This window comes from Calypte anna, chromosome 5A, assembly GCF_003957555.1.
Source record: "Calypte anna isolate BGI_N300 chromosome 5A, bCalAnn1_v1.p, whole genome shotgun sequence".
Classification (NCBI taxonomy): Eukaryota; Metazoa; Chordata; class Aves; order Apodiformes; family Trochilidae; genus Calypte; species Calypte anna.
The window spans coordinates 33,790,533-33,803,622 of record NC_044251.1 but is presented as its reverse complement, the minus strand read 5'-3'; the positions used below and the strand labels follow the sequence as shown (position 1 = coordinate 33,803,622).

The 13,090-nt window shown below is 41.5% G+C and overlaps 1 protein-coding gene across 1 annotated transcript in view; it reads right to left on the bottom strand.

Moving 5' to 3' along the window:
• Positions 1 to 11,898: 11,898 nt before the first annotated feature.
• Positions 11,899 to 13,090, bottom strand: part of ASPG (asparaginase) — a 47,179-nt gene continuing 45,987 nt past the window's right edge. The window contains exon 16 of the mRNA XM_030451974.1: positions 11,899 to 12,327. The gene's annotated coding sequence lies outside the window, so the exon portion shown is untranslated. The remainder of the gene's footprint in view (positions 12,328 to 13,090) is intronic.

The window sequence follows — 13,090 nt, the reverse complement described above, 5'->3', positions numbered from 1 at the left end:
GCCCTCCGCCCTGTCACCGGGGGGAAACTGCTCGACAGGTTTCGCCGAAGCTGGAGGTGGCTCCGGGAGGTAACAGACTCCACCCTGCGCCCTCCTGACAGGAGCTGCTACTGACGGGCCAGCTGCCCTCGGCACCCTCCCGGCTACCCTCGCCTGGCTGCCAGCAGTAAAAAAACAAAACAAAACAAAACAAAACAAAACAAAAAAACCCAACAAAACAAAACAAAAAGCCCAAAACCGGCCCGTCACGTTCTCTGGGGGACTTCGTCGCCGCAGCATTGAACACCAGGCTTGGCCCAGGCTCCACGCTTGCCGCGGCGTTTTGCCGGGTGACAAGGGACTCTTCCTGCCCAGACTGCTCCCGGGCAGGCCTGGGGCACAGAGATCCCATCTCCTCCATGCCCTCCCCCCTGTTTCGAGCCGGGTCCTCTCTGCTTTCCCCACCGGCCAATGTTCTCTAGAGAGATGGGGGACTGCCTGCAGAAGGCAACCCTAAAAAGCCCTCAGACACCCCTGCCTGGGCTGGCACCATTGCCATGTGCTACCCTCCAGAAGGACAGCACAGCATAACCCTCCCCAGCCTGGATGTGTTCACTGACGGCTTTGGTCTCCTGAATGTGGGTTGTGTTTCTTTAGCTCAGAAATGGCATGAGAAACCACCTGCTGCATGTAGGGGGCTGGGTTTGCCTCATCTATCCCCCATCTCTCCTCAGCCTTCCTGCTGTTTCTGCAGGTGAGGCATCTGAGGAAGCACCAGGACTTTTCAGTTTTCGGCTGCTGAATGCTCCCCACCTTGAGAAGATCACATTACTTGGTTTCAGAAAAGCAGGACTAAGAAAGCACGAAGGAGAACTGTGAAGAAGAGTCTGATTTTCAGAGGTGCTGGGCAGCCAATGAGGATGACACACAAAAAATCCAAAAATCAGGCCACTTGTTTGTTGTTAAGCCTTTAGCTGTGACTCAGGAGCAACCCTCTCTCAGTTCGGGCTGTTTCAGTCAAATCCTCTCCAATTTACTGTCTTCATCAACAGAATAGCAAGCAACCTAATTCACTGAGCCATGTTGTTGGGGTGAGCTGAAAGGCCTTTGCACCCTGACAGCCCAGGACAGGGTATATGGTAACCTAACAGGAGGCTTCCCTGTGGTGGCAGCAGGGATGTTGGTTGGTGGTGGTGCCAGGTTGCCTGTGTTGCCTGACCACATGCTGCTTTCACCAGCCAGCCCAGGAGACATAATTTCAAAAAGACATGGATGCTAAACCCTGCTCTGCCAGTGACTCAGGTATGGCCTATGGTCTCAGCCAAGTCACTTAACCACACCTTGAGAAGGAGAGATAATGCTTACCTACCTCATCTTTTGAGGCTTCACTAATGTTTATATAGTGCTTTGAATGTTTAAAGAATCATCTAGGTGCTTTTTATGAATTTTGGCACTCCAGATCTTATGATCTTTGTCCCTTGAAAAATATACAGGAGACTCAACCCAGTCATGGAGGAAATACCCGTACAGGCGCCAGAGAACAGCAAGGGAGAAATAAACCCTCATGGCTGTGCAGCAGCAGTTCCAGCACAGCTCGTGTGAACACGATGCTTGCACCAGAAGCAGGAGCAGACAGGTTGCTCTAGAAGCCTATGCAAAGCTCATGGCTGAGGAAGCTCCCTGGATCTAGGCTGGAGGCATTTCAGTCCAGTTCAGGAAAACCAGCTCCTGCTTTTCCGCTCTGCTTTCTCAGGCTCAGACCCGATACTAATTTTGTGCCTTCTTCCAGATAGCCCAATCTGTAGGGATTTTCTGGACTTTCTCAGAGGGATATCTGCTTGCCTGGATAGAGGAGAGTGTGCTACTTGTGAGTAAATTCAAAGACAACCTGTGTCCTTGGCATCAGTGGAAATCTGTGGAAGCAGGGGTACTCTTTGCTCCCTGTAAGAAGAGTCATTTGTTTTATAACACAGTGTCCTAAGTCCCCTACTCCTGCTGATGTACACATATACAGCATGATCACACGGGCTATATGCTGTATGTAATCCCTCACCAACTGTACTGCCAACGCTTTCCTGCCCCTGACAAACACAAGCCCACACCCACACCCATGGCTCCACAATACTACTCAACTAAATAATAACCCAACTGTCCATACTGAGTGAAAAAGGCCTCTCCAGCCCAACCTTCAGAACCCACTACTACACTGGTGAGATATATAGTCCCCAAGGGTCCCATTGCTGTTCTGGACCAGGCTCAGCCACACAGAGCTGACAGACCCTAAAGAAGGACTCTGAGCCTGAAGTGGGGAATTGCCTGGGGCACCCAAGGGGAACTGAGGTACATGAACATGTATGAGGTTTAGGCAGGATGAATAATCAGCTTGGAATTATTTTAATAGTTGTTGGTGGTTTTACAGATTCAAAGGTGTGTTTTTTTGGATGGTTTGGTTTTTTATTTGTTTTGTTTTGTTTCTCAGAGAAGAATGTATTAAAAGAAAATTCAGGTCTCTTGTATTGCTTCATAAGGGGTATGTATGAGGTGGCTTGAGAGTTCAAGAGTGAACTTGGCTTAAACAGATCCACCTAGTCAATGTATAAATACCCTTAGCTCACCAGTATGAAAAATGTTCTCTTTTTTAGTAACTTCCATGTTACAGAGCAGTGGGCAAATGTAAATTTAATTTATTTATATAATTATTTAATAAATTCTGTTTCTCACCTGCATATCCTCAATTATAAAAATTGTCCTGTGACCTCTGCTGGCTAGGTGGAGTCTCACAGAATAGCCTGTGGGAGGTGCCTAACAGTAGATGTGGACAGATAGCACTACACAAGGGATAAGCCTTGTATTAACTGTTCCTCTGTGAAGATATGAAATATGATTGAAGCATTAAAATAATAGACTTGGCTTTGAAATTGTTTAGAGGGGAAAATTTAGTTGTATTGGTAGGAATGGAAACTAGTCCTTAATTTCTATTGCTGGTTAAACTAGGTATTTATATCCTACCCTTTTCAGCTGCATATATGTGACTACAGCAGTTCTATGCTTGGCTTTTAAGGGATCACAGTGCAATAAATGGCCTTGTTAAAAGAGCAGCAGGTACAACCCCCCCTTCCATTTGCAGTCCAGGGACACAAACCAAATGAAAAGGACTGTGCTACCCACAGGAGACAACTACTGAGTTGTTGTCCTCAACTACTCACCACATGAGATGTTGAGAGCTTTCTGACTGCAGTGACACTCATGAAACCTGGAGGAGCAAGCACACTGTAATGAGGAACATGGTGGAGTTTTCTTGGAAGGAGGAAGCAAATTCTAATCAGCTGATAAGTGTCAAACAAAAATGACAGCACAAAAGGAGACATAATGCCAGGGGTGATTGTAAGAGACAAAGAGCTGGCCTAGGAGGAAGCAAAGATGAAGGGTAAGCTTGCGGGAGGACATAAAAGGGTGTGCTGTTTGCATGGCAGAATATGGAGGATCATGAATGCTTTGGTAACAAGAGGAAGATTATATATTTCAAGGAGGTTCTCCTTTGAAAAAATTATGTTGTGAAAAATGAGTGGGAGGTGCTATCATTATTATCCATCAATATCCCCACAGTCCTCAGGCAAAAGGTCCCAATACTTTCCTGCCAATACCTTATTCCATTGGTAATATCATGGAAAAGACTGCTCTTTGTACTATAACATGCTTTATCTGGAAGTTCTAAACTTCAAATAAAGCCAGCATGCAAACTAAGCCTGGGTGTGGAGCTTACCATTTCTGGGCTTACCATTTTCACCCTCCTCACCATTCCCCTACTGAATTGCTACTCTTGCTCATTATCAATTATCAAAAATTAGGTTGGAAGTTTCTTAAGTAAAAACACAAAGTCTGACATGTGAAGGACCCATCATATTCTTGGGCCTGGTAAACAGAAAAAGCCCTGTGCAAGTGGATTTACTCCCACTCTGGGAAACCAGCGTTCCAGATGTTCATAGCAAACACTGATGGGGCAACTTTGTGTTTACTTTAGGTGGTTCATACTCATTTGCCAATTAGCAGCCCACTATGTGTCACATGTGAGCATAGTAATAGCTTGATAGCAGCTTGGTTTGCACTAATAAACACCTTGAGAGATGGCCTAATGCTCCCTGATAAATAGGAAGCCTTTTGAGATTATTGCCTAAATAACATCAAGTGGTTTATAGAGAAATAACATGAAGTGGGTTGTTTTCCCAACCAAGAACTTTCAGAAAGATTGGGGGCTTGCCATTCAGTAGTTAGATTAATAAAAGACATGCAAGAAATTAAACTATGGATAGCATCTTCATGTGAATCTAAGAATTCACTTTTTATTGGAAAATGCCATAACTGTATGCACAAATTTTTGCTTAAATCTAACATTATCCTCTGGCAGGAGAGGGGTTAGTATCTCATGAGCTCTAACTAAAAATACAGTTCATTGTCCCTGAGCACTGCAGAGGTTGCATGCCAATTTAGTGTGTAATACTTCACCATTTTCATTGTTCTGAGTTAACACTTGTTCGTTCCAGGCGTTATCTGTGTAAATTACATTATACAAATTAATGCACTTCTTCTTTTTGGGAGAATTTTTCAAGTCAAGCTTTTTCTGTATACAGTAGCACAATAGATAGCAGTAAATAGTAGTACAAATCTTCTGTTTTCTACTTCAAATTTTTAACTGAATCATTAAATGAGACTAGAATAAGAAGACCTCAGGGCTTTGCGAACTTGCAGGCTTGATCAGTGGGTGCAAATACCTGGTGGGTGCAATCAGCAGTTGTCAAAAAAACCCAAAAAACCCCTAATCCTTGTGCAGCAGAGATGGTGTGTGATCTGACAGGGGATGTGTCCTGAGAGATCCATCAGCCTCTACAGCAAAAGCTCAGTGTTAAGGAGTAGTTTCAATCCTAGCAGTAGGAGCCCTAAAAGCCATCAGGAAAAGCATTTAGGCCAGGTTGGATGAGGCCTTGTGCAACCTGCTTTAGTGGGAGGTGTCCCTGCCCATGCAGGGGGTTGGATCTTGATGATCTTTAAGGTCCATTCCATTCCATTCCATTCCATTCCATTCCATTCCATTCCATTCCATTCCTTTTTTGTTTTTTTGGGTTTTTTTAAGCATATTGCAAACAATGAGGGAGGTACTTGCACAGTGTTGCTTAAACTTTTCCATGACTTTCCACTGGAAGCTGAGGAGCAGCAGCAGTGCCATTGGAGACACTTGTATGAGAAACGGAATCCAATGAGTCCTGTTTTGCAATCAATTCTGGATAAACAATCTCTGTAGTATTTTTACCAACTTTCAGTAAAATGTCGTCTCATGGCTACTTTTTTTCATCTCCTCACAATCAGTTCTCATTTCTCCTCTTTTTTTGTGTTGTATTGTTTGTGATTTTTTAAAAAATTTGAAATAAAAACACAAATTAAGTAGCCAATTAATAGGATTTTGAATGCCTCAGTTCCCTGGTGCCTGACTCCACAGATTATGAGAGGAAGTGACCAGCTGCCTTTTATTCTCCCACTGGAAGCTGACACTTAAATCAGTAGCACTTTTTGAACATTTCAGCGAAAAAAAATTTCATATTTAAGATCAGCATCTGTGCACTAAATGTGCTTTATTAATTTTGTAATTGATTGCAATGCTTAACCTTGCTTAACCATCACAAACTTTGTACCAACTTTATTTTTAACATTCACCAACCAGCTGGCTTTTCAGGGTTAGCAGAATTTCATGTCCTGTCCCATAAAGCCATCAGAAAGGAAGTAATTACTAATGATTTGACTATCTATTTCCTAAGATTTCCTAAGTATTTGCTGGTTTGGGCCACTGAAGACAGTCTGAGTGTGACTTTGCACTGAAGTAGCACAGTAATTTGAAGCAGTATCTCTTTTCTAGTTTTATATCCTTGAATGTAGAACTTTCCAAAGAGCAGTGGTGAATGGTGACAGAGTTGTAGGCAGAGAGCTTGGTCAAAGTGGTCCAATAAACTGAGTGACTTCACATCACACTCCGTCTGTCAGCAAAGATAAGTCAGTCATCTTTTCATGATGCTCTAGAGCTCTGTGGGATTCAGGAGAGATCTCTGCTGGATGTTTTGCCTCAAGGGTGCTAGGAATCATGTCACCTACAACTGACCCTTTAGTGGGAATCAGAAATCCAAATGTGCCACAGAAAGGATCTGGTGCATTGAAATCCCACTTTTACTGGGGTATGGTCACAAAGATTTACAGCAAACATACCCAGGAAGGAAACCACACACCCTGAAAGATTCAGATGTAATTATTCATGCACAGGTGTCACCATCAGAGACTCTCTCCAGTGCAGCAGCTTCTTGCACATGACAGGATTAATTTACAATTCTCTGTTCTAATTACGATAACTCCTTATCTCTCAGCAAAAGATTGTCATTAAGGTTCATTTTCCTTATCCTGAAATTCTTCTCTTTGCTATAGCTGACAACTGCTACTGAATTGCCAGGATTGTCATTCCCCGTCTATTCTGTATAATTAATCACTTAATAGTCAGTAATTGGAAATCAAGGTGTAGAAGTAACAAGCTGACATAAACAAACAGTAGTGTCATTCTCTTACCTCTTTCTTTTAACCTTTCCCTGCATGGATTCTCACCTAGTTTCACCTGTAAGCTTTTAAACCAGGAGCTGTGACTGTTGAACACCAAGCACAGGAGACAGAACCACACAGTGGCACTACAGAAGAAACACGTTTATTGTTGACATAAACATGTAATTAACGGGGTACATCTGGGCTCAAAATGCTGCAGACACTACACAGCAGGCAGTTCTGGCCAAGTAGCATCTCCCCTGGCCACTATTCTTCTGGTCCCATCACAAAGCTGAGAAAAGGTGAAGGAATACCGTGGCTTGTGAGAGTGGCTATTTCTTGTTGGGCTATTTGTTGCTGCTGCAGGACAGGGAATGATCGCTCAGCCTTTTCCTGTCTGGGTGCACAAGGTGCCACACATCAGGCCGCACGCTGCCGGAGCCTGGCAGCGCCTGTGCATGGAGGAGGCCGCCCAGCAAAGGCTGCAGGATGTTGTTGCTTGGCACCTTCCCATGGATTTGGCTGACATCTCCCTCTGATGTGCAGGATCTTGGAGTGGGAGGGAGGTGCCGGTGTGGAGCTCAAAACGCCAGTGGGAGTGCGGAAGATAAGCACCAGCTGAGCGTGCCTGAACAGGAGAGCCTGGGCAGGGCTGGGTGAGGGGAAAGGGGCACTGCCTCCTCCCTGCCAGCGGCGCCTGTGAGGAGTCGTGGTCCTCATCTGTTATATCCTCCTGTCGTGTCAGTGGCAATTCTGGTCAGAAGTAGGTAGATTTGGGCATCAAGGGCCTAATCCTTTGACCGTAAGATTTGTACCAACTTCACCTTCCAAACAGTCACATTAAGTGGTGCTGCTTTGTGGGGTTGGTGTTAGACATTTCATTGTTGCTATCATTCAGGATACTTGTCTCAGCTACACCTCTGAGATGCAGGCTTCTGCTGCTTCCCATTCTCCCGATCACAGGTAAACAAATGTACATCTAATGAAGTTTCTAAAGTAATTTTCAGGTAGACACTTTGCACAAATAATAAATCTGGTATTACCAGATTTTATTCTGACTCATGGACTATCTTAAGATGGCAACATTTGAGTCTCACAGATTCATTTGTTTGGTTCAGTAGAGTATTACGCATATCTTACAAGCTTTCTATGTTAGTAACTTTCTAAAAGAGCCACTAAAATGAAAGTGCAATCGAGAACCAAAGTATCATAAAATATTGTTAAAGAATCAAGGAAAGACTAGTCTGACTAGTCTGGAAGATGATTATACTACTGATAGAGTCCACCTGGAAGAGAAACAAACATATCAGCAACGCTTGTGAGGACATATGCCGTGCACATTTGATCAGTTCTTTGTGATTTCTTGTTTTCACCCATCACACAATTGCTTCAGGTTTATCTCAGTGATCTAACAAATTGTGATGCTGGAAACGAAAAGCGTTTTATTTCTTACACTGCTGTGGTAGGTCCTATGCAGGGATCAGTATAGGAACTCAGAGAAAGAGTTTACACACCTATGGTGGAATTTGATTGTGCTAAGGGCCCATTAACATTTTGTGTGTAAGTGGAACCAGAAACACTTTGTCTTCTATGTATAAGGGACACATTTCCCTCCTTGGTCATTTCACCACTTGAACCTGCCTTAAAAATGGAGGAATCTTCCAGCTAGGTCACAGTTTTTTGAAGGAACCTCAGCAGGTCACACCATTCAGAAGACCACAAATAAAGCAGCTCTTATTAGTGGAGTTTAATCGAGTTTTTAATCAGTTTAGTTCCAGATAAGAGATTTTACTGTCTGTCAATGCTGGACACCAAAAGCCTTGTATAAGAAAACTGAGACTTGCTGCAGTAGAGCAATTCTAAGTTAGGATGTGCAGAACTGGAATTATTTAGCAATTTAATAAGAATGAGCCAATACTGAAGCCTTGCTGAACAGATGACTTAATTCAACAAGTTCTGATCAGACACAGTTAGTCAATCTGTCAGTGGGTTGGCCAGCCTTGACAGATGTTAACAGTTTACCAAGATAACATGCAATAAGAGAGCAAGGACATGCTGTTTTTTTAAATATTTAAGAAAGCACTTCCATCACAAAAGTCATATATGAGAATCTCCGAAAAGAAAGTTTCAGGCATCAGTAAAAAGAAAGTGGTTGCATTCAGGAAATGAAAGTTGTAACTCAAATCAGACGGGAACTTGGATGTCCCAGTTGTGCAAATCTCTGCTTTCTACAGTGAGTGTTAGGGAAGTGCTGACATAGGCCAAGTAGTCCCTATCCCTTGGCAATATTTGCTGGATCATTAGGAAAAAGAAACAAAGTAGAAGCTGGGTGTTGTCTTTCAAGTGAAGAAAGCTGTAGAATTGATGCAATGTTTGACTTTTACAGGAGGTATTCATAGCGTCCTCTCCTTGGAGAGGCAGCAGAGGTTCCAGCACCAGCACTGATTCCCAGAACATCACTGTAATGTAAAAGATCCAACACTGGAAACATATGCAACATTTGTGCACCAGCTACAAGTGTCATAGTATTGATTATGCCATTCTGTTGTTCTATAGTCCCTGCTGAAAACATGTACAGCAGGATGCTCACAAACCAGCAGCAGCCCCCCTGACACTCTCACGAGTACAACATCTCAAGAGCCTTTACATGCTTCCAGCGTGGCATTTCAGCTGTTGCTGCTTTTGTAGAACAGGAGAAGCTACAGCCCAAACACTTTACTTACTGAAGTTGGGAGAGAATGGGAGTCACTGCCATTTTCTTACAGAAACTGAAATGTCATCTTATAGTCCAAAAAGCATTAAAACCTGATAATAAAAAAATACCACAAGCTTTACTGCACCCCAAAAATGCAAAACTAACTTTATCCAGCTTCTACCATGCTATTCCAATGTGTGTTGGCTATCAAATATCAAGCACAGATCTGCAGATGATCCTCAGAGTATGTGCTAGAGCTAATGAACTGCAATTGGATAGACGGAGATGGGAAAGGGTACATGGATATCATGGGTGTCTGGAGCTAAAGCTGGTACAGAAGTTACGAAACGGACCCGCAGCAAGCCCCGGCAATAGAATGAAAGTGTTTACATCAATAATGGACCTGTACAGCTGTTTAATCTGCAAACCTTTACCAAGCAGAAGATGGCAGGATGAAGAGTGTATTTGATCTTCACAGGGATGATCTGGAGCTCAAAGATTAGGATGTTTAAAAATTTTAAGCTGCCCCTGGAATGCCTACCATGCACTAATGAAAGACACTCAGCTGCTTACAGTAACTAAAACAAACAGGCAGAAACAAATAAGCAGAGTTTTCATTCCTTACTAATAACAAGATTTTGCTTTTGACCAGTAACAATGTCAAGCTTAAGGGTTACTACACACAAATGGATTCATCATGAGACTGAGAGTTATCACAGAGAGTATAATTATAATTATTAAATCCACTGAGCAAAGGGTGTAATAGACAAACAAGATAAACATAGGCTCTCAAAAGCATTGTTGAAATTGGCCCTTGACACCAAATCAGGAGCTGAAGTTTCTGGCCTTGACTGAGTGATTCTTGCCTCTTTTTAAAACAGCAGCACCCTACACACAATTTCTCCTCACGTGTGTAAACTGTTTAAATTTTGAATGAAATCTTGAGAAATACAAAAGAGATCCTGTTCTTTCTCAGACAAATGTTAAATTTGCATTCATGTGTTTGCACATGAAATCATTGGAAGATTTTTTACATACTGGTGTATTTATAAGGTAAAAGTTGCACACTGTCTTATGCAAGATAACATATTAATAGGTTATATTTCTGTAAAGGCTTGTCAGAAAGAAGCTAATACTGCTTTATTCTCACTGTAAACATGACCCAGGTCATTTCATTGTAGCTTTGTGAGCTTCTAACTAAAAATCTTCCTGGATCACATTTCCTTTGTGTCTTTACCTGTCTCATATGCAGGAAGAAAATGGTTGTCATGTTTTCTTCCCTCTCCTTCAATTTTACTGCTGAGACCTGTTATTCCAGTCATTCACACCAGAATATCATTCTTTGTTCTAAGGAAAAGAATTATGCTTTGTGCTCTAGATGGATGTAGTATTTTAGAAATATAAGGGCATAGCTGTTTAGAAAATTTTCTGTAGATCTGATGAGCCCTTTTTGTAAAGTGTGAGAATATTCATGCTTCTGTACAAGGACTCTGCTGCAGTCCTTGTACAGCAATACAGAACGGATGCTGCTATAGACAAGTTATTGCATCTGAGAATCTTTAGAAAAAAGAATTTCCTACTTCAGTGCCATCTACTTTTAGATTATTGACTAGGCAAGAGTTAAGACAACGGATCCAAATACCATAAGAAGCAGATTCTCTGCATGGGTTTTCTCCAGATTGTAAAAATTTTCACAAACATTATTTTGTTACATACATCACCTTAATGTATTTACAGACAGGACACCAAAAAGGTGATTAATTTGATGCCTGGTTTTTTGTTAGATCTCATTTACTTAATTCTGTATCAATTTTATTAAATATAAGCATGCTTTATATTACAAATTATTTAATAATTTAACAGCATTGTTGCAATTTTTATGACTGTAATGAAGAGGTGCACTACTCTCCACATAAAATTTCAGGCATCCTAATGTTTTTGTTTTGTTTTTAACTGGAGCTTATACAGCATCTCCTCAGACTATGTGTCCCCTTATTTTAGGAGGATTTGATATGCAACATACTTTGGGAATCTCTGGATCCAAGCAGGCTCAGCAAATAGCCCATGCAGCTTTTCTTCACGATAACAGAATCTGTGGGAAGGTTGAAGAGTATAAAGAGGAAAAAGAAAAACTATCTGCACTTCAAAGATTCCCTTCAGATGAAGCAGATAGAAAATCCACATAGATTATTGCAGAAGCTGTAGGTGAAATCTCAATATATGCATTTGCCTGAAGTATTCTCTATGTTTACATATTCCAGAGCAGCTGTAAAGATATCTATTGCTTCTCTTCAGTCTGAAAGTGTTGGGACTTTAAACTCGGTGTCTGTTAATACTGAGATCACATTACAGTCCAAAGAATTATGTGTCCAGCATGTAGCAATCTTGATTATATTCCGGTCAGGATGTGGGAAAGATGCTATTAGAAACAAAACAATCAATTCACTTAGACAGTGCCACAAACATGCTTTCTGGCATCTGCCTCCTACTCATTTTAAGTGAGGTTTTATAGTGACACATTGGTGAAGATTAGTACACAACTGCAGGCAGATGCCCATGACTGATTCAATTGTTTGCACTGACACTCACAATTGCTGTAATAGCAACTGAAGTGATACAAGCCATTGCAAAAAACAGACAAAGTGAAACCAACATTGTTCCTCAGAGATTTTATTAGCTGAAACCCAGAAATGCACAGTCCACTGTTTCTTCTTGGTATGAATTCACCACAGCATTTCCGTTTGCTATGCCTGCAATACTGTCCTCATTAATTTAATATAAGATTCAAACGACCTCTTTAAAAACAGAACTTGTAAAGGCAATACATTCATTGCAGTCTCATTTGTTCATATGACATTCTTTTCCAGAAAAGTGATTAGAAGTTAAAGCAGCAAATAATTTTTAGAAAATCATTTAAGAACTTTATGTGATCCCAAGTGAAGAACATGTCTAAACTTTAGCTTTTTTGTATGCTCCAAGAGCAGCTACAATTGTTCCTTTTCTTTTTTCCTCCCATAACTGCTTCACACCACAAATGTTCAAAGCTGGCATTTCTGAAGAGGAGTGACCATCTTCTATAGCCTCTAAAGAAAGAGAATATGGATGTTTAGATCTTGGCAGAATCTGAAACCTTCCTGAGGTTACCTTGTAGCCTGCCAAGCAAGTTCTCATGTGGTACTGAAGACTTCCTTAAGTCTGCCTACACTACTGGTGGCTCAGTCCAAAGGAATTAAGAAACAATCCATGTAGGAGCTGAGGATTTAATACATTATCTCCTCACTTACAAAGGAGAAGTTAGTTTTGGAGACGTATTTCACTGAAAATGAAAATCCCTTTACAACATAACCCATATCCAGAAGGTATTTTTAGCATCTTCATCCTGGACACTGGAAAACCTCCATTTAGATGCTCAACACTGTAATTATACCCAACCATTCTACATCAGGCGAAAACAAAGAAAATCCCCCAAAAAAGGAAAGCAAAAAGACCCCCGGTTCTGTGCTATGTTCATTTAGACCAATACATAGTGATAAAAAATGCTACTCATTCCAGTTGCAGTTCCCCACCTACATACACATAACTTACTCACAGTGGTCAAATGGGACACACAAGTGGCAAGTCAGCCATGGATGCAGAAAAACCTTTAACTAGATTTTATGTTAATTTTATTAAATAAAGGAGATCCATCTCCTCCCAATATTTAATATTGGTATTAGACTTGCCAATACACTGGGGAAGAGATATCTAAATCAACATATTGCATCAGAAAGGAGTTCTGAGAAATGAATGTGTCTAAAATGTTTCCAGTTACAGCACAGCACGAGAGAAAGTCAAACACCCAGACAA